This window comes from Syngnathoides biaculeatus, chromosome 3, assembly GCF_019802595.1.
Source record: "Syngnathoides biaculeatus isolate LvHL_M chromosome 3, ASM1980259v1, whole genome shotgun sequence".
NCBI classification, from domain to species: domain Eukaryota; kingdom Metazoa; phylum Chordata; class Actinopteri; order Syngnathiformes; family Syngnathidae; genus Syngnathoides; species Syngnathoides biaculeatus.
The window spans coordinates 27,047,396-27,071,009 of record NC_084642.1 but is presented as its reverse complement, the minus strand read 5'-3'; the positions used below and the strand labels follow the sequence as shown (position 1 = coordinate 27,071,009).

The following is a 23,614-nucleotide window of genomic DNA, read 5'->3' as shown; positions in this document are numbered from 1 at the left end:
CATGGTGGGAGTTACAAAAAGCTGGATACATCAAAATCATGTTTTGTGGTGAAAAAACACATGGGCCCATATTGGCTGATGTTTTTTCGGTAATAACGTACTAAAAATCATCCATTTCATGACAGTCGTCTTTTCATTTATACATGAGTTATTTGTTGCACTAGTCCCACACCCAATGAAAGAATCCCTGGGGTGTTCCTACAGAGACATGCAAGTGAATTCACACATTGTGCATGTAAAAAGACTGACAGAAATGTCCTATAATTGCTGTGTCCGCAATGTGGAGGCAAATGACCTCATCCAATGAATCGAGGATGCAAACCGGAACCAGATCACTGCCTGAGAGAAATCCTGTGGACAGGACACCTCCCACACTAGGGTGGTTTGCCTGAACCCCAAGGCACCCAAACAAGTGGCCACCAGGCAGTAGCCGCAGGGCCCGATGACACCCCTGCAGTCACACCCCCTCCACCATTGCCCTGCATGACCCCCACACCCCTGGAGAACAGGAAGCCCCCCACCACCTGCAGCCCCTGCAATGTGGTCAGTCCCAGCCCAGCCTGCGGATGGGAGAATGTCCCTTGTTTGTTGGAAAGGGGGGCAGATCTTTTCAGGAGCTGTGGAGAGGAGGGTCCGTCGGGATCTTTACTGTCAGATTCAGGAGGACCAGTATTGTTTTTGTCCAAGACCATGGAACAGTGGAGCAGCTCTACACCCTCGGCAGGATCCTCTTAGATGCAGGGCATTTCACACCAACAGTACATATGTTTTGTGGACTTAGAGAAGGCGTTCAACAGTCTCACTTGAGGAGTACTATTGGGGGTGCTTTGGGAGTATGGGATACAGACCCCCCTGATACAGTCTGTTCGGTCCCTGTACAACCTGTGTCAGGGTTTCATCTGCTGTGGCAACAGAACTCATTTACGGTGAGGGTTGGACTCCACCAAGGCTCACCTTTGTCACAAGTTCTGTTCATAACTTTCATGGACAGAAAGTCTAGGGGGAGGCGAGCCATAGATGAAATCTGGTTTGGTGTCCTCTGTATTTCACGTCTCCTTTTTGCAGATGATGTGTTTCTGTTGACTTCATCAATCAATGATCCCCAAATCATACTGGAGTGGTTTGCACCTGAGAGTGAAGCTCCTGGGATGAAAATCAGTACCTCAAAATCTCCATCGGAAAAGTTTGGCATGCCCTCTTTGGGTCAGGGCAGAGATCCTGCTCCGAATTGATTAATTCAAGTATCCTGGGCTCTTGATCATGAGTGAGCAAAGAATAGAATGGGAGCTTGACATGCAGATCAGTGCAGCATTTGCGTTGATGGAGAATTTGTAATCATCTGTTGTGGTAAAGAAGGGGCTAAGCCAAAAGGCAAAGCTCTCAATTGCCCCATCAATCATCGTTCTTAACCACTCCTATGGTTACAAGGTATGGGTCGTGACCAAAAGAACAAGATCCCGGATTAAATGAGCCAAAATGAGTTTCCTCTGCAGGGTGTCCGGGCTTTCCCTTGGAGATAGGGTTAGAAACTTGGTCATTCGGAAGGAACTCAGAGTAGAGCTGCTGCTCCTACACATTTACAGGACCCAGATGAGGTTGCTGGGGCATCTGATACAGATACCTCTTGGTGAGGTCTTCCAGGTCTTCCTAACCCTAACCTGGTCCCATTGCGAGAAGACCCCAGGGATGACCCAGGGCATGCTGGAGACACTCCCAACTAGCCCGGGATCCCCCCCAGAAGAGCTGGATGAAATTGCTGGGAGAGGGAAGTCTGGGCTGACTTCAAATAACTGGAAGAAAACATGAATGGATGCATGAATGTTGAAAACACGTTGGTTATGTCATATGAGTGTCCACTGCAGGGGCCCATGGCAACTACTTCTGTTTGACAACTACTAATACTATCATAATAATGTCAAATGTTATTTTTTTTATGTCAATGCGAACTTCAATCTCTCTGTTAGTTGATAAAAGTGAATGAGTTAGGAACGGATGAAACTTTCTTAAAATAAAGATGAAAATAAATCTTAGCTGGTGAGTGAAGAAAAATAAAATAATGTGGGTACATAAGTAATTTTTAATCTACAGTGAAAACATTTTAATTATTTTACCTCTGTTTATTTTATTTTATTTGTTCATTTATTTTTTGTTGTCATCCATCGGAGAGAAGTCCTGAAATTGAAATATGGTGTAAAGGTTGCGTTTTCAGATTAATGAAAACCCAGCACCATTTTTGCAGTGTGCATCTGGCCAGATAGAAAGCACCTTGACACACAAAGAAAAACAGACTGTGTCACTTCACACGGGAGCAGAGAAAAGTTGTGACAGGTCATCTCCAAGCACACTAATGTCAGCCAGGCACACTGGCCTCAGTTTGATGGAATAGTCGCACAATGTGAAAAGACAGGTGACTTTTAATGTTCACTCATCAATCAGTGCAGCAGACCACAATGTGCTCAGCTTTGTTGTTTGTTGATGAATTTCAGAGGGAGCCATTCAAGCCTGTCAGACAACTGCAGAGCGCATTCATGGATTCTAAAGAAGTCCACTTTTAAGACATTGTAGTTGGAATTTTTGCAAAGTCACATTTGAAATAGCCCTGCTAACTATGATGCAAAGAGTTATTCTTATAGTTTCTCTCAAAATGGAATTCGGAAAGTGGAGACTGAAACTACATTCAGAGGAAGGGGTTAGTACCCCTTCTAATCCAGTCAGCCACTCTTGCTCATTAATTTTAGATCCTGCTCACCCCAATTGGCTCACAAGGTAGCACAAAAATCGTCACTTATTCCATAGTACAAATTTTTAAAAAGGATGTCTTCACAAGCAAACTCCCCCGATATTGGCTCAGGAGAAGGTTTAGACTTGTTTTCTGGTGAAATATTTGATTGCAGCCACATTTTGGCACACCAACATTCTGGCCCTACCTAGAAGGCAGAAAGCATAATGTTCACACACACACACGCACGCATACACACACACACACGCACACGCATGCCCACACACACACACACGCACGCATACACATGCACGCATACACACGCACGCATACACACGCACGCGCACACATGAAAAAAGAAGAGCACTTCTATGTGTTCTGCGGTGTAATGTTTACCAATATTGAAAATCTGGATGTTTTAAAAAATACAATAAGCAGTGAAAATATTGACTGGAAATGTTTAAAGGTTTTATTATATAAAAAAAAAAAAAAGATCTTGGAAGCACCTCCTTGAGGAAAGCTGCTCTAGCAGGGTCATGTCATGTCAAGGGATTTACGAGTAGATTGCTATTTATACCCACCTATACCTCTCAAAATATCCGAACAATCGGTATTTATGATGGTATCGACCCGTTATCACATCAGCATAGTCACAGATCCCATATGAAGGAAATGGTTTCCAGATTAATTTCCGCATTAAGACACCACTTTTGTCAGCTAATTCAGTATTCATTACACCACAAATGCCTCTAATTAGATTTCCCAACAGAGTTACGAAAGATCACAATGTTTTTGTAGATGACAATGTGTGACAAACGCAGACGTTGGCTGCCTCTGCCATAACGTCGGACAGTGAGGGCATTGATCTCCCGGCCAAAAGTGTGTTTTAAATCCCTGCTAACAGTAAGTGCATTTTACCTGTTTTCGACTTGTCTCAATCACATGATTTTGGTTATTATCAAGAAAATCAACAGTTTCAAAAGAAATTTAGGATACGAAAGGAAAAAAATGGCACCGGATTCCACCGAACGTAAAAATCCCATACTGTATCTTGGTTTGAAAGCGGCGCAATAGAGCTGCTCTCACATTGGGTACTGCCAGAGCATCTTCCTGGGTTCTCGTTGGCTAGGAGGGATGTCAGGCTTTAGCCATGCTGCACTTCCTGTCTCTTGGTTTGTGTGGCGCGATAGAGCAGCTACCCCCATTGGCTAGCAGGTAGCATCTTCCTGGCATCAAATCCCTCCAATGGCTAAGAGTGACGTCACTTTTTTTTTGCGGGGGGGGCGTCAATCTTTACCCGTGACACACTTCTTGTATTTTCATCACCGAATCCATTGTCACACGCTTGCGAACACACGTACTGTACAACTTCTTTGTGAATTTATTCATGTTTTTTAACCATGAGCCCCAAGAAATTGATGGCCAGAGCCAGAGAGAATACGAGGTGAGTTGTTCTGTTCATCAAAACAACACAAGAAATCAGAACGGATTAGGCTATTTACATGTAAAGTGTGTTTCTACTTACGAAAGTTTGACCTTACGAAACGACTTCCGGAGGGAATCAATCTTGTATGTAAAGGTACCACTGTACCCCCCTCTCAACGGATGCATCCTCCCAGGGTTCCCGAAATGAGTTACATAGGAGCCGTCCAAGTGCAGGTCGACACAGGCTTGCAAAGTTAGCTGAATCTTTAAGTACTTTGGAATTTTTAATTGGACAGAAGAGGGATTGATGATTTTGGTAAAGAAGAAAGGACCAATGAAATGTGAAGTGATCTTATGTGGCTGAAGTGGGAGGTTGTGGGAGGAAAGCTGAACAGATTGACCCATCTTGTATTCAGACTTTGGAGGGCAATGACGGTGTGTGAGCTGCTTGTTAGGTGCTGCAGACCAGCTCAATGCCGCCTGTACTTCCTCCCACACTGCCAGGACTCTCTAGAACCTGTAGGGTTGAAACTGCCAAAGCCTACCCACCGCCTTGCAGAATTCCTTCCTGACCTGAGAAGAAAATTGAGGACCTCGATTGGGAAATATGTCAATGTGAATTCCATATAGTTTGAAGAGATGCAAGAAAACAAAGTCTTTTTATCAGATTCGGGACTCCAGCAACTGCACCACAGGATAGGTTTACCTCTCTGCATCTGGACTGAAAATGTATTGCGCCTTTTATTGAATATCATAGGATTAAGTTGGGATTTCTAATCAAAGAGTTAACTGAGTTCATTCTATACTTATACTTATTTCCATGTTCAGACGTAATGATCTGTATTTTATTTTATTTTTTTACTTTTTGGATCTGCTTTTGCATTTGTTTTGTTGAGATTTGCTTTTGTTTCATCTTATCTGGAGGATTTTGTTTCCTGTCTCCTGTTTGTACTCTACCTGTCCACTCGTCAAGTCGCTATCACAGTGCAGTCATCAGCCCTTCTCCTTGAGTGAGGCAAGCTCAGGTCAGCTCTCTCCATCTGCTCATATCTTGACCAGGTGTGCCTCATCTTGTTAGTCTGTATGTAATGAACTCTCTGTTTTTGTGCACACAGTCTCCGGTCATTGTCACATTTCCTGTCGCCCGTGGTGGTGAGTCTGTACCTTGTGTTCTTTGTTCACATCGTATCTATTGATGTGTAGATTTTTGATGAATTATGTTTTTGGATCCCTTTACGCTAGACCTTTGTTTGTTTTTTTTGAAAATAAATACCCATTTATTTCCTTGCTCCTCCTCGCCTTCCCTGCTTGGGTCCATTTACACTCTATCCTTCACTCCACTTGTTTTTAATTAATCCAGTTTGCATGTCTTTGATATTCGGGAGAATAAAGTGGAGTGGATGTCTACGAGACGAGACTATACACACACACACACACGCGAACACTCTCGAGGGATATGATAACACTAACAAAGGAAGGCCTGAAGATATTTGGGGTTGCTGATTCTTTCTGCCTTTTTAAGCTTGATTTGCTCATTCAGGCTAATTAGATGACAGTACCGAAGAAAGTCCTACAAGTTCTGATGAATGGAAATACAGCTTTTATAGCTACCTCAACATTTTTATAATTAATGTCACATACGAGACTCTCCTCTTCTCAACACAACTAAAATGTAGTTTGTCACTTTTGTCAAAATATTGAATTTCAGTATTTAAACCAGTTTTAGGTGGCAAATACGCCATAAAAGTAAAAAACAAAATACATTGAGGTGAAATCGTCCTATACTATTATTGGTCAGGGGTGCGTCGATCGCGATCAACTGGTCGATTGTGAGGCAGTCTTGGTCGATTGCGGTATGGCGTGTCCCCCCCAAAAAAGATGTCAGCCAATGTTCCCTCTAAACTGCACACGTGCGCAATTGTGGACCGCTGATGCAGTCTCTTCGCAGACATTCTGTGTTGCACACAACAACATCAACAAAAATCCAATGCAAATTGAAAGTATAACATACAGCTATTCAGTTTGTGGCATTTTGCAATGTGATTCAATGAGTGAGGGATGACTGGTTATTACATCCAATGCCACAATATATAGATCTACTGTAAAAAATGAAAAGAAGAACCCACTGGTTTCTTTTAGGCAGCACACGGAACTTTCTCTCACTATGACCGCTGCTCCGCCACACTCTCTTTTTCCAAGTTTAACTTACACCCCCCGCCCCACAGTACTTATCCAGTACAGTACTTACGCAGCCCATCAATGTGTTTTATAATGACAGCGTCCACCACCGCTGCTTTAGTTAGCAACACAGTGTGGGCAACGTGGAGCAAATACAAGCTACACATGCTGCTTATGTTTACTTTTGATATTAATGAAATTAATGAAAGTTAAAAAAGAAATGCTGCTTTTTTAAGATGCAATGACTGTCGGTGTATGTGAATATTCAAAGAAAAAGTGGTGAAACTGGATGAGATTTTCTCTTTTCCGAGTGGGAATGGTCTGGTCTGAAGCCAAAGTAGAAAGAGCAGCATGAGATGGTGTAAATGATGGTTTAAAATTCCATCTTGGCACAGCCTGATCCAGGATCAAACGACAGACAATAGAGTGCACAAAAAGCTAATTCTGTATTTTAAATATAGGAGGCAACATAACATTAACCTTAAAATGGTTAGGAAGCATCATCCTCATACATCCTCCTGTATGCGGGGCATGATCTCATGACGAAACAAAACATGTAGAATGGTCCACTCATGGGTACATTTATCTGAAACTGGTAGACCACTAAACATTTTTTTTTCTTAATTTCACACTTGTTGAGTGAGCAAGCTTTCCAGAAGGCACCACTTTGCAAAAAGAAAGTCAGTTTTTGATTGCTGTCAGTCTGTCAGTGTTTTGCTTATCGGCTGTTAGTTTTCAATGCTTCAATAAACAGCCACAACAAGGAGAAAATGGAGAGGAGATGATAATCAACTGTAGTTTTCCAAGGTAATGCTTGGTTTATTTCAAAACGTTAACAGTTATTTCAGTGTGCCCTGCGATTGACTGGCGACTAGTTCATGGTGGAGTTCGTCTTTCGCCCGAAGTTGGCTGGGATAGGCTCCAGCATTCCCGTGACCCTTGTAGGGATAAGCGGGCTGAGAAATGGAATGGAACTATTTCTGTCACTTATATAATCTTTTTAAAGTTACATGGCAATTAAAGGTAAAGCAAGCACAACTCATCAAACAGCTAGCTAGTTGGGAGTGTAACCTCACTCAGGACTCACTGATGCTCCCTTGGTCTCTGCCCAAAGAAACGCTACCAGCTCTCTACGTATTTACCAAATGAAATGTTACCATTTTTATGGTGTAATTTTTAGAATGTACAAGAAACTAAAATATAAGAGCGGTGACCAAATTACCTAACGACCCAGTGAGAACGATGAGGTCATGGTCTTTTCCTACATCGTTGCCGAGTGGAAATTTTGTAGCACAGCCACAAAGCCGTTTGTGTAGTGGACACAACCATTATAGTTTACATTTAATTGTTTCAGAGAAAACTCTCCCTTTAGGGAAGGCCACTGTGTGTTCCGACAAGGCTCAGAGGACGAAGGTCATAAAAACAAACAGACAAAAAAAAAAAAAAAACATGCAGTGCACATTTGCAATTGCTTGAGAGACTATTAGTTCTGCCTCTGCAGTTTCTGATTACCTATTCTTGTTGAACTATGCCCGGTTGGAAAATAGTAATTAAAATTAAATTTGAAGCATTAGATGGGGCCAGAGAGAATTGACTTTTCAGAAAATCATTTTAATAAGATTCTACAGTGAGGTCATACAAGCAATTTAAACATATACAATATGATAAAAGGCGTTCTTAAACTGGAAATCCAATTTTTACTTAAACCTGTTGACCATAACACATAGTTGCATTTCTAGGTTAAACATTTTATAGTTCAGTATAGTTTTGTAATAGCATTGTAATTGCGCAAAAACTTGATCATCCATCCATTTTCTGACCCGCTTATCTTCACAAGGGTCGTAGGAGTGCTGGAGCTTATCTGAGCTAACTTCAAGCAGAAAGTGTGATGCACCTTGAACGTGTTGTGAGCCAATCGCAGAATACCTATTCGCATTCATATTCGCACCTATGGGCAATTTCGAGTTTTCAGTTAATCTACCATGCATTTTTTTAGATGTTGAAGCAATGCAGAATGCCCAGAGAAAACTCTCATAGGCACAGGAGAACATGCAAACTCCATACAGGTGGTGAACCCTGGTCCTCAGAACTGTGAGGCAGATGCTCTAACCAGTTGCAACACCATGCCGCCTCGAACTTGATCAAAAATTTTAATAATAATTAATAAAAAAAAGATGAGAATTCCCAAAATGGTCAAAGGATCATAAAGAGTAAATAGACCTCTAACTTGATGATAGGGAATTTAGATTACCTGTCTTCTTACATGTCTATAGGTATTGGACAATGGACTTTACAAAAAAAAGTGACAAGTTGGTGTCTTTGGCTTTCAACATTATAGTACATCATAAATTATTTACATTTGATTATGGACTGTACATCTTTTCACATTTCTTTCAGAGTGATTCTGCATCAGATATGATATGACGTATATTGCAGTATGACACTTCACTTTTGGTACAAACTCTTAAATAATTAGCTCGTCAATTTTGCAGCAGCACAGCCTTTATCTTAGTTTTATGAATGTTTGAAACCTTTGCAAGCAGAAGCATCCGGATGTCAACTTAGATGTTGATCCTAAGGGACTTCTTTGTTTTTCATTGAGCTTCTGCCACTGGTTCATTCCATTATTAAAAACCCTCAATGGTACTTTATGGTTCCAGTATCACACATTATGTTTCAGCTATATTTCTAAAACAAAATTTGGAATATATTGATATGCCAAAAAAACAAAACAAAAAGGTAATGGTGCTAGGGGAATTTAGATGACGTTGAGGTTTTCAGTCCTACACCAAAACTAATTTGCTGTGGTTTAACCATTACTTGAATGATTTGATTTTAAAATTTTAACTTACATGTATTCCTGCCACTAATTTCCCTCCCCGCCGTTGAGAAAAACAAAAACAGTTTTTCTTTGCAGTCTCTGTAATATACCTGGCTAGCTGAGCAAGTGCATAATAATGCAGCACATTTCACTGTCAGTACCACTAACAACATTGTTACATTTGAAATAGCAGCTAATGAAATTACATCTTACTGAAAACAATCACAGCACTGGTAAATGCCCCTTGTTGACTGCACCATACCAAACACTGATCAGGACATGTTTGCATTTTTTTTCTTTTGTTTTGTGAGCATTATGTGTCATTTATTTATTTTATATTATATGGTAATAGATTGGAAAGGATCATTTACACCGAAGCAAGGAAATGTACACTCACAAAGTGCTATCAACAGAGGGGTAAATGAACATTGTACCACTCAGACAAAGTGGGACTCTTGTGCATTCACAAATCAGAAGACTATAGTTTGATTTGATCAGTTGATTTAAGCTTTGGATTTTGTCATAAGCCAGCAGCACGGGGGCGGACCATAATGCAGGACTCTGAGGCAAGGGCATGATCTTAAGAGTGATTTTATTCCAGAAGGAAGTCGAATACAAATCGCCACCAAAACAGGTGGAAGCACAAAAATGCTAGGCAACAGGCAAGATCAAAAAACGTGCACAAGGTCCGACACCTATGAGGCAAACTAAGAAACATGGACAAGACATGGTCAAACTAAAAAGGTGCAGGCTCGCTGTGACAAAGGGTTGCTCTACAGTAAACTTGCAACTTATGCACAGTAGCTGAGTAACCCAGGATACGGTGAAGCATATGCAAAGAACTGGCAAATGCCGGTGACACATTCACCACTTAAGTGCTTGGTCAATTAGTTTTCTAAATGCAACACAGCTGAGTGGGATCTACAAACCCAACTGTTAACTAAATTTGGCAAAAAAAAAAAAAAAAAATAAAAACATGCCCTGCCCTCTGACTGACTGCCGACTAGTTCAGGGTGCAGTCCGCCTTTGGCCCGAAGCTAGGTAGGATAGGCTCTAGCTCTCCTGTGACCCTTGTGAGGATAAACGGCTTTGTTAATGGATGAAAAAACAACAGTTCTTACTCAAAATATTATGGGTTGTTGCATGTGAGATAATACAAAATGACTATCGAGTACAAAGCCTCACATTGTTTTCCACTTTCACTCTCTGCTGCTGCACCTCTCGCAGTAAACAGCACAACCACACCCATGCCCATTCAAAAAACATTCGTGCATGTTTTTGTATTAGCTTAACACTGAGAATGTTTCATTTTTGCATTCAATATCTATCTCTCACCTGACATCTCGCCTGCATTTAGGCTCTCGGTGAGGCTTCAAGACCCCAGTATGTATAAGCGTCAAAGAAAATGGATGGATGAAATATTTTATTTATTTTGCTACATTGCATTGCCAATGGTCAATATAAGGATCTTCTTTTCCTTCGGCTTAGTGTGTCATCCTTTTCCACATAAGCCTACATCCTGCATCCTACTCTCTATCACCAACTGCCCTCATGTCTTCCCGCTCTGCATCTATTAACTGTTTCTTTAGTCTTATTTTAGCTCTCTTGTCTGGGAGCTCCATCCTCATGACTCTTCTCCCATTATACTCACCATCCCTCCTCTGGACATGTCTAAACCATCAAAGTCTGATCACTCTAACTTTGTCTCCAAAACATCTAACTTTCTTGATACCTCTTAATATGCTGCTGATGACTTCATCCTACCTCGTCACTCCTTCAGCAAACTTCAACATCTTTGTTCACACCACGTCGAGCTCTGCTTCCGGTTGTCTCTAATCCGTACATCACGACTGGTTTTACCACTGTCTTATAAACTAAATTTATAAATGTGTTGAGCAAACTTTAAAGCCTGCATGCCCTTCGTGATGAAACAGTTGGAATTGGCTTGTGACCCCCACAGGGTTGCATAAATCTTCTGATAAAGTATGTGCTTGAATCATTATGCTAACTTAACCCAACTTAAACCCAATTGAACAACTTTGGAGAGACCTGAAAATGGTCATCCACCAAAGTTCACCATCCAGGCTAACAGAACTGGAGAGGATCTGCTAGGAGGAATGGCAGCGGATGCCCAAATGTGTTGCATCATTCCCAAAAAGGCTCATGTCTGTATAAATTCAAAAGGGTGCTTTGACTTAATGCTCAGCAAAATGTCCGAGTAATATTTCAATTTTTCTTTTTTAATTAATCTGCAAAATGTCAATAATTCACTTTTAATCGGTCAATATGGGGTACTGTGCATATATTAATGAGGACAAAAGGAATTTAAATGATTTTAGGAAAGGTGGGACGGCGGGACAGCTATAAAGTGTTAGCCTCACAGTTCTGAGTTTGAGGGTTCGATCCTGGCCCCACCTGTGTGAAGTTTGCATGAGCTCCCCGTGCCAGCATGGGTTTTCTCTGGGCACTCCGGTTTCCGCCCACATCCCAAAAACATGCAACATTAATTGGACACTCTAAATTGCCCCTAGGTGTGATTGTGAGTGTGACTGTTTGTCTCAATGTGCCCTGCGATTGGCTGGCAACCAGTTCAAGGTGTACCCTGCTCCTGCCCGTGGACAGCTGGGATAGGCTTTAGCACTCTCCGCGACCCTTGTGAGGATAAGCAGCTAAGAAAAGGGATGGATAGAGGAATTTTAGCAAATCACTGGAATATAACAGGAAAAAATTAAGGGGTTGTGAATATTTACCATACCCACTGTATATAGAGTACATCCAGATGGAATTGTAAAAATCTTACTGAAATAAAGTAAAGTTGAGTTGAGTATTACAGTAATAAGGCAGAATCATTTGTATATTTACCTTCATGTCAGTAGAATCAATTATTTCTCGCATCCTAATTCATAGAGACTTGATGACTGAATGCATCTCAACATACAAGGTCAACACTAGGGTTCGGGTTGGTGCTCTGTTTTCTCTGTCCATATTTTATGTTGCTTATTCATTTTAGTGTATTCAAAAGAAAATCAATATTTTGAAGGAAACTGTAGTTGTATGGCGGCACTGTGGAGCAGCTGTAGAGCACTGGCCTCACACTTCTGACGACCGGGTTTCAAATCCTGGCCTCTCCCTGTGTGGAGTTCGCACGTTCTCACCATGCCTACATGTGTTTTCTGTAGGCCCTCTGGTTTCCTCCCACATCCCTAAAAAACATTCGATAATTGGAGACTATAAATTGCCCTTTGGTGTGATTTTGAGTGTGATTGTTGTCTGTCTCCATGTTCCCTCCGATTTGCTGGCAACCGGTTCAGGGTGTACCCGGCTCCACACTATAAAGCATACTTGTGAGGATAAGCGGCTCAGCAAATGGATGGATGGTTGTAAATGAATGCCTTTACCGAAACTGACTTCAGTAGTCAGATACAATATATATAGGTAGAAGCCATTACAGCATTCAATCAAACATTAAAGGGGACTCACCTCGAATACGCTGTAAACAAACCATCTGAAATGTCCAACAACAGGTAGAAATAGTATCGACCGGTCCATGTTGACTCCAACATTAAGCTTGACTCTAGAACCACACCTCTCCCCCACATTGGGGAGTCAGACCACATCCCCTTGCTGCTCATTCCTTCATACATCCCCCTTCAGACAAAGATCCAGGACCACCACAAAGACTAAACCTGTCCAGCAACTGCACTCAGTTAATTTTAGGGCTGCTTCAAACACACAGACTGGGACCCATTTGACAACCAGGACTTGGACACATACACATGGGGCTGTACTGGACTAAATAAATTAAAATTATGTATGGAAACTGTATATATGAACAAAAGCATCAGGGTTTTAACAAACCAGAAATCCTGGATGACCAGCTAGGTCCACACAGTCCTCAGACCCCATGACACAGCTTTCAGGTCAGGTGACAGAGCTATTGACTGCACGGCTCGAGCCGAACTGAAAAAAAAAGGCATTCAAAATGCCAAGATGGATTACAGAAGGAGGATAGAGTCCCATCTTGCCAGCAACGGACTTGGGGAGGTGTGGCAGAGTTTACAAAGCCTGCCAAACTTCAGAGGCAGTGATGTTACACCAGGAGAAACAAGCGAGTTATTGGAAGAGGAGTTCATCAGCTTTGCTCACTTTAAATCATCACACCTACACTCAGCTGCTCCAGCCCTCCCCCACCCCCACCAGGCACCAATAACTCCCTTCACGCTGTCCAGGAGCATGATATGAAGCATGTGCTCATGGCCGTGAACCTCAGCAAGGGTGCTGGCCTGGATGGAGTCCCAAGCAAGGTAGTCAGAGCATGTGCACAACAGCTGTCCACCATTTTCTGGAAGATCTTTAACGTCGCATTGGACCAAGATATCATCCCCACCTGTTTAAAATATTTGACAATCATTGATCCCCAAAGATCCCCAAAAGAACCTTTAACCAGCCTTAACAACAACCACCCTGTTGCCAACACACCTGTCATAATGAAGTGCTTTGAGAGGCTGGTTCTCAAGCATATCCAAGACTGTCTCCCTACCAAGTTCAACTCCCACAAGTTCACATACCGGGCAAATAGATCAATGGAGGATGACATCGCTATAGGTCTTTATACTGTGTTGAGCCACCAGGAACAACCGCAGAGCTACGCTAAGAATCTCTTTGTGGATTATAGCTCGACTTTTAACACAATCATACCGGACATTGTGATGACTAAACTAGACCTCCAAGGCCTTCCTCCTCTCACATTGACCTACATTAAGGATTTTTTGACTTTTTTTTTGCTCAGTGAACACTGGCTCACCAGAGGGCTACATGTGAACTCCCTCCTCTACTATCTCTACACGTTCGACTGCAGCCCACTCCACAAAAATAACATCATCGTCAAATTTGCTGAGTATACAACAGTCGTCATGGGGATCTCAAAGGGAGGTGAGGCAGTCTACAGAGAGATGTTCCAGAAGCTCACGAGCTGGTGTTCAGACAACATTCTGGCACTAAGCCCGACAAAAACAAAGGAGATCATTGTGCAGGAGGAACAGAACTGAACCATCTCCACTCTTCATCAACAGCAAGTGTGTGGCGTTAGTATGCACATTCAGGTTCCTGGGAGTCCTGATCTCTGAGGCCCTCTCCTGGACAGATGACATTCCAGTATTCATAAAGAAGATTCAACAGGATCTCCACTTCCTGAGAGTCCTCAGGAAAAACAATTCGGACACAAAGTTGCGGCTAGTCTTCTACCAGTCATCCATTGAGAACCTGCTAACGTACTGTCTCTCCATCTGGTACTGGAGCGCCACTCAGGCAGACATAGTAAGGCTTCAGAGGCTTCAATTAAAGCCGCACAGAAGATCATTGGCTGCCCTCTCCCCTCTGTGACAGACATTTACTCCTCTCGGTGCCTTAGCACAGCTCGGAACATTATTAAGGACACTACACCCCCTTGGTCTCAACTGTTTGATTTCCTGCCATCTGGAAGGTGGTACAGATGTGCAAAAGCAAGAACCAACAGACTGAGGAATGTTTCTTTTTTTTCAAGAGCCATGACCACCCTGAACTCTCATTTTTTCTCAAGGCGCGCTATTAATAAATATATGAAGGTATGCTGATCTCGACATCCTGTGCAATACATTTTATGTATTCCATACATATCTATGTTTTTTTTATTTTTATGTATTTATTTTATATTGCCCTTTTTTACGCCCTAAAAAACGAGAAGCTCTCCTATCTAGCTGTATGATGTATAATGACAAATTGCATCTTATTCCATTGTAGGATAAAAATCTAATTTCTAGACTCTAAACTGGATGAACTTTTTAAATCGTTAAAATGTTTTGGTCAGCTACCTACAAATATGATAAGCCTATGTAATGTGTATCAGCGTGAAAAGAAATCAGCCGTTCATATAAAATTATACACTGTGCATTCAGCTGTATAGCTCTCCAAAATTAAGTAAACATCAGGAGTAGTGGCTCTGTGCAATTTTGTTGCCTCTAGCCAGTGTTTGTTGGGTGTGCGCTTTCGTGCTTGAAAGCATATACTGCATATTGAGGCTGATGCCTAATACAAGATGAGAAGGTGACAAAAAGCCATCCAGAGGCAACTTTATTTGCCAGCTGTTTTCCTATGTGTTGTTGTCTCTTCTCAATGCCCCAAAGAGAGGCTATAAACCATATATAAACTTGTCAAGAATGCTAAGCCAGCTCTGACCTTATAAAAAGGAACGAACCCCGGCTTTTTTGGGCTATGTTGCATTTGGTGATAGAATTCAGATTACAAATAATATTTTCTGTAAAAGAGTAATGTATTATTATAATACACTGTTACACCATCCACAGTTTTAACATTAACCACTATAACCACTATATAGAAATTACTTCAACTAGATTGAACTTAAAAGTGGCAAAAAATGTACGTAAATAATTTTGAAAACATTGTTTAAAGATTGAAGAAATATGTATGTACTTAAAAGGCAAATAAAACTGAACTGTACTACACAAATATACTGTGCAAAAAGTGAAATACAGTACAATTGACAAAAAAGTTTGAACCACTATAACATTATGAACAGTTTGCACATTTAATTCACTGATTTATTTCATGTACCTCTAGAAGGAGCCCGCACACCGTCATAATCTGAAACGTCTTTATTTGCCAATGTATGTCACGATCACAAAGACATTTGTCTCCGGTATATGGAGCAGCTCTAGCACGACAACAGACAGGCAATCGACAGAGAATACTTTTGAGACAAAAACACAGTCACTGAGCAATAAAAGGTTACCAGTAATATGGTAATAACAGTACATGTTTTTTTTTTAATTGTGCAAAATGATGGAGACTCCTAACACAATTGGAGCAATTTGAAATGACAACTAAAGCAATAGTTTGGTCCAGTGAAATGTTGTGTAAATGACTCGCCACTTCAAGAAATGTATGCAGTTGAAAGTGACTACTTGTGTGGTATTATGTGACAATGTCCATCCATCCATCCATCCATCCATCCATCCATCCATCCATCGATTTTCTTAGCCGCTTATCCTCACAAGGGTCACGGGAGTGCTGGAACCTATCCCAGCCGTCAACGGGCAGGAGGCAGTGTACACCCTGAATTGTTTGCAAGTCCACGGCAGGGCACATGGAGAAAGACAACAGTCGCACTCAGAATCACACCTAGGGGCATTTTAGAGTGTCCAATTAATGTTTTATGTTTTAGGGATTTGGTGTGCGGAGTGCCCCAAGAAAAGACATGCAAGCACAGGAAGAACATGCAAAACTCCACACAGGCGAGGCCGGAATTGAACCCTGGACCTCAGAAGTGTGAGGCCAACGCTTTACAGCTGTCCCACCGTGCCGCCTTGGACAATGTCACTTGTGCAATCGGTGCAGATACTTCATAAGCACATGAACTGCCAGTGTTGGTCAACAAAAGCAGGTCAAAAATGCCATCAAGTGACATAATCCCCACCCACCCGAGATGACACGGACAGGAGTCAACTCTCATTGAAAATAAATATGACACTTAACCATCTTCACTTGTAACACACAGAGACACACAAAGCTTATAAACTGGAGCTACTTGTATAGACAGAAGAAGAAAACATTGCGTCCATTCCAGAGACATACTCTGACATACCGGACAAGAACCTGTGCTTACAGAATTATAAAGTCATCAGGGTGGATTGAAAAGAGGCGAGGGAGAGAAGAGGGGTCATGGACTGCTATGTGCATGTGCGTGCCTGCAGGTTAGGATGCAAAATTACTTTGAGAAGGATGACATCAGGCTGCATGCTTGACACTCAAATCTATTATTCATCAGTGTTTTCATATTTTGAAATTTAGAAACTAATCCAGTGTTTCCCAAAGTACACCTGGGCCAGGACCCCCAGTGAGTCGTTCAAAAAGCTCCCAGACCCCCAACTTCAACTTTCGCCAATAATGTAGTCCTGGACACAGCTATGCCATTCTGGTACAAAGAAATACTCAATTTTAGTGGCTCACGTGCTCTTGCTTTTTATTTTTGCACAATAAATCAAAATGTAGTTCAACACTGGAAAGTGTAATTCTCACATCATGATGAGCTTCCAGACGATTTCGTTTTTTCATCTTCACATCATGGACCCCCTAGAGAGACTTTTTTCACCCCCTGGGGGTCTGTGGACCCCACTTTGGGAACCATTGACCTAATCAGACCGTGCTTACACACATATAACCAGCTTTAAAAAAAAAAAAAACTTCAAACATATTTTACCCAAGATGCACAGCAATTTGTATTGACTGCCCTAAACAAGGAAGAAGAACATTCTCATCACTTTTACCCTCCTGTCTTTCAAGTGTTGTGTGTGTACAGTATGCAGAGTATCTGCATGTCCGAGTGTGTCTCCCACTACAGTTGTCAATGGGCACTAAGACATTATCATTCAAGGAACAGGTAATGCGTTCGGACCGCTCGCAGTATTTCTAAGGCTTCAGTATTTTGTTGAATCCTTATCAGTACTATTTTGTTGGTGTTGATTTTGTTATTCTGCATGTCCATATGTCATGTAAATTGATAGCTTTGCATGCACAGCGCCACTAGTGTGACTGCTGGATTCGCATGCACATCATGTCTAGTGTGATTGCTCGTGAAGTCACTCCGATCAGCCTGTCTCATTCATTTCCTGTCCCTTCCAACTCTAATGTCATAAATTGTATAGGTCTCTACTACAAATAGCACTTCGATTGACCAGTACCCACATATAATAAATCTCATGTTGATTTTGCATTTGCGCTCATCTTGTACACACAGTGAGAACATTTCCATGCATTATTATAGTAACTGGGTGACAATTCATCCAAACCAGTGTAGTCTTGTTATTTGACAACTTTATAAAAAGTTTATAATTGTTGAAGGATAATGCATGGGTGGGGGTAAAAATAAAGTATGGAGACTCATGAGAGCGGCAAAGGAGAGTTACAATAAAATTAAATCAAGCACCTGAAAAAACAAAATCCCAGGCAGTGGTGGGATTTCATAAATAAGAGTTCAGGAAAGAAGAAAAACACAGATGGCAAAATACAGATTGATGGTGTGGAGGATAACAAAGTGGCAGAGGCCTTAAACAGCCACTTGGCTGAGACTTGGTCCCATAACATCTGCTCCCCACCAACTGTACCTCCATCACCTAGCTCCTCACAACCTTTCGTTATTTTCACATTATTGACATCATATGGACAGTTTAAGCTCTGCAGCATTGGCTAAATGAGCAAACCCAGTGGTGTCGTTAGGATGTTAATGTTCTGAAGCCGCCCTAAATGATTTGGTGTGTGTGTGTTTTATATATATATATATATATATGGGCGGCATGGTGGTGCAGCTGGAAAGCGTTGGCCTCACAGTTCTGAGGTCACTAGTTCAATCCCGGCCTGTGTGGAGGTTCTCCCCGTGCCTGTGTGGGTTTTCTCCAGGGACTCTGGTTTCTTCCCACATCCCAAAAACGTGTAACATTAAAGGTCAAGTGTCATCCTTATAAACACTCTAAAATAGACGTTGTAATGAATAATACATATAACATTATTCACTTCAATGTCTACACGAAAAAATAAAAATAAGCAGAGAGCACGTCATCCATCCAAAGTTGCGGAATTGTCATTCGACGACATCGAAGTGGTCGCCATATTGGCTGCATCTCCTGCCCGTGACGTCACCACGGACATTCACCATTGGAAACACCCGGTGGACCCTACTATGGGAGACAAACACACCCCTTCTGACACAGAAGCTCTTTTCGAAGAAGAGAAGATCACACAACCGAGTGAAATTACCGAGGCAATATTACCCTATTGTTTTGAGCCATATTCAGATGATATGTGATCACGGCCAAACCGCCTCCCCGTCCGATCCACTTCCACGGCGGAGCCGCGACGAGCCACCCCGGCCGACAAGGCTGGCAGCCGGTTCGGCCTTGTCGACAAGGCCTGGGAAGGCTTAGCCAGCCAGCTTGTCATTGTTAAAAGCATTTATAAACAATGAAAAAATCAATTTATGAGCATTTAAAAGTGAGGATAAATAAAAGGACAATTTAAACAGTGTACAGTGCGAAAAATATTTTAAAATGGAACACTCTAAAAAAGAGAAAAAAAACATTTTTAAACTGGATTTTTCACATTCCAGGCTGATGTCACTTCTGTTTGGAACTAATTCCATTTGTGTGCAGCATAAGAGCTAAATGCTGCTCCACCATGTTTTCCTTGGACTCGATGCTGGACTATGCGCCTGCATACTTTGGTTCAATTTTCTCAGTGAAGGACAATACGGAGAAGACTGCAGATTTGACAATTGGCCAAAACATCATCATTGATACCTTCCATAAGGTATCAATGATGATAGCCTAAAGAGGGAACAGTGTACACTTAAAACAACGTACAGTGCAAAAAATATTTAAAAATATGAAATAAAGAGTTATTAACCTGGATTTAAAAACATTCACACTTGGGGCTGAGGTCACTTCTTTTGGCAACTTATTCTATTTTTGTGCAGCATAATAGCTAAATGCTGCTTCATCATGTTTGCTTTAGACTCTGTGCTTCACTATTTGACCTGAGTTAGTCGATCACAGAGCACTACTGGGTTTATATCCATCATCATTTCAAGACCTAAACCATTTAGTGATTTTATAGACGCGTAGCAGTCATGGGTGTGTCTGTCCACGGTGTCCACCTGGTTCTCATCTTAGTAATTACAGTCCATGTACATAAATATTGCCACACGTGCGGTCTGGTCCTTGTTTGATCGTTGTACTGCTATGCTCCTTTAAGGCTTCTTTTTGTAGAAAAGAAGGACAAGACCCTGCGGCCCTGCATCGATTACCAAGGACTGAATGACATCACGATAAAGAACAGGTACCCTCTCCACCTCATTGCCACGGCCTTCAAACTTCTGAAGGGGGCCAAGATTTTTTACCAAGCTGGACTTGAAGAATGCATACCACCTGGTGCGAATAAGAGAGGCGGATGAGTGGAAGACTGCTTTGAACAGACCCACGGGGCATTATGTATACTTGGTGATGCCCTTCAGACTCACAAACATATTTCAGAATGCTGTTAATGACGTTTTACATGAAATACTTAACACATTTGTTTTGTGTACCTAGACGACATCCTGATTTTTTTTCCTCAGACGAAAAATCCCATGTCAGGCGGTGTTACAACAGGTATTGTGTCATGACCTGTATGTCAAGGCTGAAAAGTGTCAGTTCCACCAACCCTCTGTGTCATTCTTGGGCTTTGTCTTGGCAGAAAAGGAGATGCGCATGAATCCCAGCGAGGTTGAGGCCGTTCTTCATTGGCCCACTCCAACTATCCGCAAGGAGGTGCAGAGGTTTATTGGGTTTGCCAACTTCTATCGCAAATTCATCCGAAACTTTAGTACCGTTACGGCCCCATTGCATCCACTAACCTCACCCCACAGTTCCTTCGTTTGGAATCCGACCTGCCAGGTGGCCTTCCGTAAGCTCAAGGCCAGCTTTGTTTCAGCTCTGGTCCTCACCTTGCCCTATCCAGATAGGCAGTTTGTTGTCGAGGTTGATGCGTTGAATTCAGGGATACGGGCGGTTCTCTCACAAAGAAGTCCCAAGGACAGAAAATTACACCCCTGTGCATTCCTATCTCAAAAACAAACATCGGAGACCACGAACTGCTACTAGTCAAGACAGCCATGTCGGAATGAAGATATTGATTAGAGGGGACGCAGGCCCCATTCTTGGTATTAATAGACCACGAAAATTTTGAATAAATTAGGTCAGCCAATAGGCTTAATGTCAACAAGCGAGGTGGGGACTCTTCTTTATGCGGGTTTGGCTTTGTGATGACTGGCCGGGGAAGAAGAACGGGAAATCCGATGCATGTGTGCATGATGGGGAAATACCGTCTCTAATAAAGCAACGTTTCTGGTTGCCGAATATAAAAAAAGACCTCAGGGAGTACGTCAACGCATGTCCGGTTTGTGCAGCAAACAAACCCTCCCAGCAACGCCTCTCAGGGGAGTTATGCCCTCTGCCCGTTCCTCGGTGTCCGTGGTTACACATCTCTCTGGACTTCATAAGGTCACACCGTTGTCGTCTCAGTGGTGGATCACTTCTCCAAAATGGTTAATTTCATTCCACTACCTAAAGTCCCCTCCACAAAACAAATGGCAGAGCTTATGCTAAAAAACATATTGAGGTTGCACGGCCTTCCCACTGACGTGGTCTCCGACAGGGGTTTCCAATTCATTTCCTGGTTTTGGTAAGAGTTTTGTTCTCTTATAGGGGCCGCCATTGGTCTTTCCTTGAGCTATCACTCGGAAACCAATGGCCAGACCGAGCGCGTAAACCAGGACTTGGAAGTGGGTCTCCAGTGTCTTGCCTCTCACGAACTGCGTACGTGGAGCCAACAGTTGATCTGATTTAATACGTTGAATACGCGCATAACTCTCTTCCCTCAGTGTCCACTGGCATGTCTCCCTTTCACATAGTGCACGGTTATCCACTCTCCCTCTTCCCATCTGGAGATTCGAACTCGCTGGTGTCGTCTACGTTGGTCGTTATGTGGCGCTGCAAAAGAACCTGGGAGTGAGCCCGACAGCTGATACTGCGCAATGGTCTCTCCTATAAGGCCGCTGTAGACCTTTAGAGGGCTGTGTACCGAACCCTGCCTCATTATCTACCAACCCTCTACGCCTGCTGATTCTGTTACTACCGCTTCCTTTGACTGCCTGCCTGTGTTTCAACCTTGGACTGACTGAAGATGCTTTCTGAATTATACGTGATCTCGTGAGTCTTGCATTGTGTGTTCAGCCTAGTGTTCAGTCTTGCAACAGTAGCAGAACGTTCAAATCTATTGTAAAGCTGACTGGAAGCCAGTGTAAAAACTTGGAGTTATATGCTCTGACCTCTTTGTACTGGTCAGAACCCACGCTGTAGCATTTTCATTCCCTCGTTCCCCTCATTATGTATGCGTACCCTCGTGACCAGTAAGTAACCCTTCATAAGTACCTCTCATGCCAGTATAAGGTGCCGACAAATATTTTGAAAAATAAATGCATCTATTAACGCTACCATGAATAAAAAAGGAGGTGAAAGATGTGCCTGATAAATATAAAGCTTCAAAGGGCACAAAATTAAAAAAAAGTAACACTCCAGCACAGAAACCACTGACGCAGCCGACCATGGGGACATTGTTGGGTGCCCCGTCTCCCACCCCTAAAATCACATCATTTCAATATGTATTTTTTTTCACTATGGTTTGATGTGTTTTGAGCTAAAACATTTTCTGAAAACATAAAAAATGCTGTCCAATGATGTGTAGATTGTGGTAATCGGTTAATGCGGTTAATGAAGATATTTCTATTTAAAGATCAAACGCGACATTTCAGCAATAGTCTAGAAAACAAGGATGTTTTGTTTCCACTAAGAGGGACTGTATTATGGTATCTTTGTTGTTGCATTTATGTTAGTATATTTGAATTGAATTTATAACTGCAGTGGACCCCAAGCTTCCTGTTGATACCAATCATGATGAGATATTCCTTGTTTTGTATGTGGCAGCAGACGATTATCGTTGTTGGTTTCTCATTGTTGTCAGGTATTTCTCACGGAGATTTCGCTGTATTCTCTCAATTTTTTCAGCTGTATAAAGGTAAAAAATGTACCTAAATTCCAAACTGGGAAGTGATCTCTACTTATTCTTCTGGTGTTTGGATCACATCTTAAAATCTATCTTTGTCACATAGTCAATGCTTTATAGGCTGCAACACAATACACCGCTGTGCAGCTTCCAATCGGTTTCATGCTGGGTCATTTCTGCTCAACAATTACAGGCTCAGTGTGTCCTGCTAATTTCCTTACTTGTATTTTTTTATGAGTAGACTTGAGGGTGGTCTCTTGTCGGATTTTTTTTTCCTTTTACACAAATTATGCAATCCATCAGGACAATCAAGATTAATTGCTAGAATATTGCTCCAAGCTCACAACGGTGCCATAATTTTAATTCTGTGCCTATTCCTTACTTGATGGACCTGAAAGTACTTAGGTCTGGTGACCATCATTTAGTTGTGGCTACTACTATCTGAGATTGATTATTATTATTTTTTTTTAACCAAATGCAACACCTAGAGGCATGTACAGTAACTGAAGTGCGTTTGTTTTATTGGAGTATAAAAATACTTCATACAATGCATTATTGGTCATTTTTATTTAATGATCACTTAAAGGTGGAGTTTAAAAAAAAACTTGTCAGACCCTGCACAAGTATGATAAAACTATGTATAACCTGACAATAGAAAAGAAATTAATTAATAAATTGGAATTGCCTGGGGATCAAATGAAGAAAACACAAGTTGCTTTCAACAGCTTGCTTCATATACCATAGTGTCACTCTTAATGGTTAAAATAATAGCCACGCAAGCCCATGATGATACTTATACCACTTTAGTTAGATACACTGTCATA

The 23,614-nt window shown here is 41.8% G+C and overlaps 1 long non-coding RNA gene across 1 annotated transcript; it reads left to right on the top strand.

The window, feature by feature from the left end:
- The first annotated feature begins 5,234 nt into the window (after positions 1 to 5,234).
- On the top strand, positions 5,235 to 22,705 carry LOC133498204 (uncharacterized). Its single transcript, XR_009794228.1, has 6 exons — positions 5,235 to 5,296; positions 19,944 to 20,188; positions 20,279 to 20,338; positions 20,424 to 20,497; positions 21,434 to 21,544; positions 21,640 to 22,705. It is a non-coding gene; the product is annotated as an uncharacterized LOC133498204 (long non-coding RNA).
- The last annotated feature ends 909 nt before the right edge of the window (positions 22,706 to 23,614 follow it).